We start from the raw sequence: 5,012 nt of genomic DNA, 5'->3' as shown, positions 1-5,012 counted from the left end.
TGCCCACATTTGCCTCAGCTCCGTCAAACCTGGAACTAGGCAAGTCGGGGTCAGGTTTGGGAATTTTAAAAATCTTAACTTCTGACTCTATCCTAAATTACCTATGTGATAGAATCCAGCTTTTCATTTAATAAATACAGGGAATAAAAAACAAGGATACGGTGTTTTCAAGTATATAACGGATATATGGATTTGGACAACAGGATAGAATAGATTATAATGCTGAAAAAGTCTTTATAAATCAACATCACTGTTGATCTAGAAAATACATGTTTATAAGTATGTTTACATTGATTGCAGAAACTATTCATGCCTATATTTATGTGCGTGTATTTTTAATTGAAAATTTGTTAGAATTCACAGCTTGCAATATTTTGGCTGTTTGTTTTATACAACTGTGATGGATACAAGAGACAAACCACAAGATGGCAGCATCCTATCTATTATTGTCTAATGTTAGCTCGCAACTGATACTGACAGAAGTGTTCTTATCACCACTGAAAATAGTCTTGTTGCTTTCTTTTCTTACATCTGCTTAAAGAAAGTCTTCATTTTCAGAACTCTTCTATGATAATAATTCAGTATGCTTTAGATCATGTTTGGAATTTTACAATATTAAAGCAGGAGTTTGTGGAAAATTGTACATCTGTCAGGGACAACGATTCACATGTTCCAATTCATTAGGGATGCAAATTAAGATTAATCTGGCAGGCTATCCTATCTTGCTTTACTGCAATGTTTAATGACAAGGGGATATTTTATTGTTACTATAATCCCCAGTGCAACTCTGACTATTACCATAATAGGTCAATTTAAACGTTTTTTTGTAAGCAAAATACTGCAGATGCTAGAAATGTGAAATAAAGCCAGAAATTCTGGAAATACTCAGCAGGTCAAACAGTATATGCTGAGAGAGAAAGAGAGTCAATGTTTTAGGTCTGTGACCTTTCATCAGAACATCAGAAGGCTTTTCATGTTTATCTGATGTGCAGCTGATTCTTACAGACCAGAAAAGTTTCCAATTTTTATCTATGCTGAATAGCCAATCTTGATCAAAGTAGCACAAGGAGTATTATAATTGGCTGCCTATACCCCTGGGTTAGAAGAGAGAAAATTTTCCAAGGTTTTTGGTGCTGATGTTTGTTGTTCAGTTGCAGTTCCATGGGTGTCAGTCACTCCTGATATTTCTTCTGGGGTGCTGGAATCAGCACCCTGGAAGAAATATCAGGAGTGACTGACACCCATGGAACTGCAACTGAACAACAAACTTAAACTCTGAAATCTTCACTTCTGATGCACTAACAATGTTCAGAAGCATCCAGAAACTGTCATATCCTATAAGATCTCTCAAAATCCTCTCTTTTATTTTGCCAGGTACTTAGTACCATTAAATTCAAGAAACAAATATCAGTTGCAACTGTTTCCCATTGTTGTCTATTCAATAGATTCATCATCATGTAAAAGACATTTTAGTAAGAAAGAGAATTAAAATTGCACAGAGGATTTACTAGCAAAGCCGAATGCAATGCTGCCAGGCTACCCCATGACTTGAAGGGATTTGGGTTTTCCCATAAGTTTACAAAGATCAGCTGAATCAACAGGAGAGTCAGAAAAAAATGGAAAGAAATTTAATGAGAATTATAATTAAGTAACTTCTGGCTGATGGATGCAGAGAAATGATAGAAGCCTTTGATGATCTGGCTATATTTTGATGGTGTGATGCATGTAAATATTAAAAAAGAGAGAAAAACATTATTTAAAGATAGGAATGAAACTAATTTTCTAATTTACCTCTGCAACCGAAAGAAGAAGTAAAATCAGCTGCTTCACATGCTTCACAAAGGATAACTCGTCAAGGATACACTTTACAGAAGAAGATGAGTGTGTGTCTTAGTGTCATAAATGGTAATAGTTTGACAAAAGGATCAGAGATTTTCCAAGCTTTAGAGCTCAAGTAGCAAAACAGAACCAGTAGCTCGTACACTGGATGAAATAGATGTTAACAGTAATATGTATTTATGGAAATCTGAATAATTCAGTATTTCTATGACACAATTTTTAAAACATGAAGTAACAATGGCAGGATTTTTCTCCCTTTCAGTCCTGATTCATCAAATACCAAATTCTAACTCTTCTCCTACATTTAATAAACTTTAAACTGTATCAGAATATCAGCATATCAGCACAACAGTAACGTTACACTTGTTTAAGAAAATTTTACACATTTAACCCTTAAAAACACATGTAGGAATTCCTTCAATCACATACTCTACTGATCATCAAGAAAGCTTTTCTGGAATTTTTTTTTAGTCTGATCTTTCTTCCATGACCACCATAGTAGCTGAAGTGACTTTGAGATTGCATATAAGGAAATTTAGCACGAAATGGAAAAGCTATTTGAGTCATCAGCCTTCCATTTAATCTTTGATTCAGATCCACCCATTTAATCTCATTAAGAAAGACTATGTACATTTCTACTTAATAACCTCTATACTCACATGGTTTGGCAGATGCCTTTCTTCAGAGATGTAGTTCAACCGATGTAGTTAAAACTTCTTAAATGACAGCTTACCAATAGGTTAAATCACGTGAAGGGTTTAGTCCCAAACACAAGATAGTTTTAAAGCTGGTCTTGAGATGTGTGTAACATAGCAACTTTGTGTCAGAATACTTCGAACTTTTTATAAATGTTTAAAAAATACTTTGAAACAGAGCTTAGTTATTTAGTTATTTTATTCTATAATAATAATCAATTGTACTAACAAATAATAAAATTGAGAACAATAATGGAATAAAGAGCCCCTACATATCATAGTGTTATTCAGATGTTGTAGTACTTTGCTTAGTGAGGTTTACAATAGCTACATCTTGGTGTTAGATTCCAAGTTTATTAATAGAGACCAATTAATCATAATAAATGAATCAAATTCTAAACAAGTTAAATTGCAATGTTAAATAACCTATAAATATGCCCCTAGGAAAGAGGGGGTAGGAAGGGAGTGTCTAGTGACTGAAAAGAATTTACTGACAAAGAACAAACCTTTCACTCTGTTTACAGTAAAGTACACATTTTTTCTTGAGACTACAAAGGAAGTTATACAAGCAGAACAAAAAATATATATGTCATCAGCTTTCACTGATATGAGACTTGTGTCTCTAAGAAAAGCCCCCAGAGTGTACAGCAGACATTCTGTACTTTCTGCTTCTGTTTGGGTGGTTCGCTAATAGAGGAAACCACACCTCTGCATAGTTAACCTGCTTTAATGGAAAATCCCACTGAGTCACTCATGAAGAGCTGATATGGTTTAAGTTGCTATCTATCAACTTCGGAACTGATATATAATTTTACAACACAGAATAGTGTACTGACCGTTCAAGTATAACTGGAATTATTGAATAAGTTACACCCATTTTGACATCCAGTATTTCCAAAGCAGAAATTTGGAGAGCAGAGCTTTACTGCAGCATAAGATAGGAACCAATATTATTTGCAATTTCAGCTTTAGCCAGGTTGGTTCCGACAAGCTGTGTATTTAGTATAGACAATTCAAAACTAACCCAGCTAAGATAGAATTGGGTAGTGAGAGTGATTATTATTAAATAGGTACATGTAGTGTAAGTGACAAGAGCTGTATATGTAGTGGAAGTGGCAAGAGCTGATTAAGCATTGGAAAATATATCAACGTATAGGTGGAGTGTCAGGTACACCAAACATTTCATACAGCCTGATTTCAGAGTGGAGAATATTTTTTAGCATTGCCTTTTATACTACAAATAAAGAAGTGAAGATTATCAAATGTCCTGAATTCTATGATAGGAATATCACTTTGTATTGCAAGAATTAATGTTTAATATTAATAGCTTTCTCATGGCATTAACTTTCTCTTTCAGTATACTTGAAAGTAACCTTTTTAAATGATGTTTCATCTGCTTGTTGCCTGACAGTTTTCTTTGTTCTCATTGTTTGTTTTTTTGCCCATTAGCTAAATCTTTGTGTTTTATCAAAATGGATATTTTCTGCACTCAATCATAATGCAAAACCATTTTACCCAATTTCAGTTTTTTTTCCCCAAAAAATAGCTTGGATATAGCCACTATTATGGCAGTTCCTAATACACACCTTGTAACAAAAATAACATTTGTCAAACCTCTGAATTATTTTACACATTTTTAAATATATCAGATATCCCTATAGCCTCCTCAGCACAAGAGATACAATCTGAACTTACATTGTACCAGCATAACTTAGTCCCTTAATTCTAGGTATCAGCCTTGTTATATATTGGGAGGAACTTGCAAAGAGAGACAGACACCAAGGTGGCCAGATCACATGTTTAATGATGTCATCACTAATATTTGAATACATTACACTGCTTCCCCCTTTTAAAAAAAGTGCAATGAGAAAAGAGGCATTGCTAGACCTGATCCTTAGGGATGAGGGTGGGCCAAGTGGATTAAGTGTCAGTAGGAGAACATTTAGGGGACAGTGTTCATTGTATCATAGGCTGACTATGAAAAAGGACAATTTAGAGTAATAATATTGAACTGAGGTAAAGTCAACTTCAATGGGTAAGAACAGATCTGCGCTGAATAAATTGGAGTCAAAGGTTGGCAGGAAAAACAGTAGTTGAACAATGGGCAACTGTCAAAGAAGAAATGGTTTGGGCACAGTCAAGATGTATTCCCTCGAAAGGGAAAGGCAGAGCAAACAAAGCCAGAGCTCCCCGGGTGACAAAAAAGATTGAAATTAAGATAAAGAAGAAAAAGGGTTGCTATGATAGATGTCAGGTAGAAAATACAGTTGGGTACAAGGCTGAGGCTGAATATAGAAGATTCAGAGGAGAGGTGAAACAGCAAATATGAGAACCAAAGAGAGAGTATATAAAGGGACTTGGCAGCCAACATAAAAGGAAATCGCAAAGTTTTCTATAGGCATATAAGTAGTAAGAGGGTGGTAGAGGGTGAATGGAACTCCTTTATTCAAAAGGGAGGGACGCAAAAAGCAGGAAACT

This window comes from Carcharodon carcharias, chromosome 14, assembly GCF_017639515.1.
Source record: "Carcharodon carcharias isolate sCarCar2 chromosome 14, sCarCar2.pri, whole genome shotgun sequence".
NCBI lineage: Eukaryota > Metazoa > Chordata > Chondrichthyes > Lamniformes > Lamnidae > Carcharodon > Carcharodon carcharias.
The sequence above is the reverse complement of the archived record's forward strand: the minus strand, read 5'-3'. Positions refer to the sequence as shown.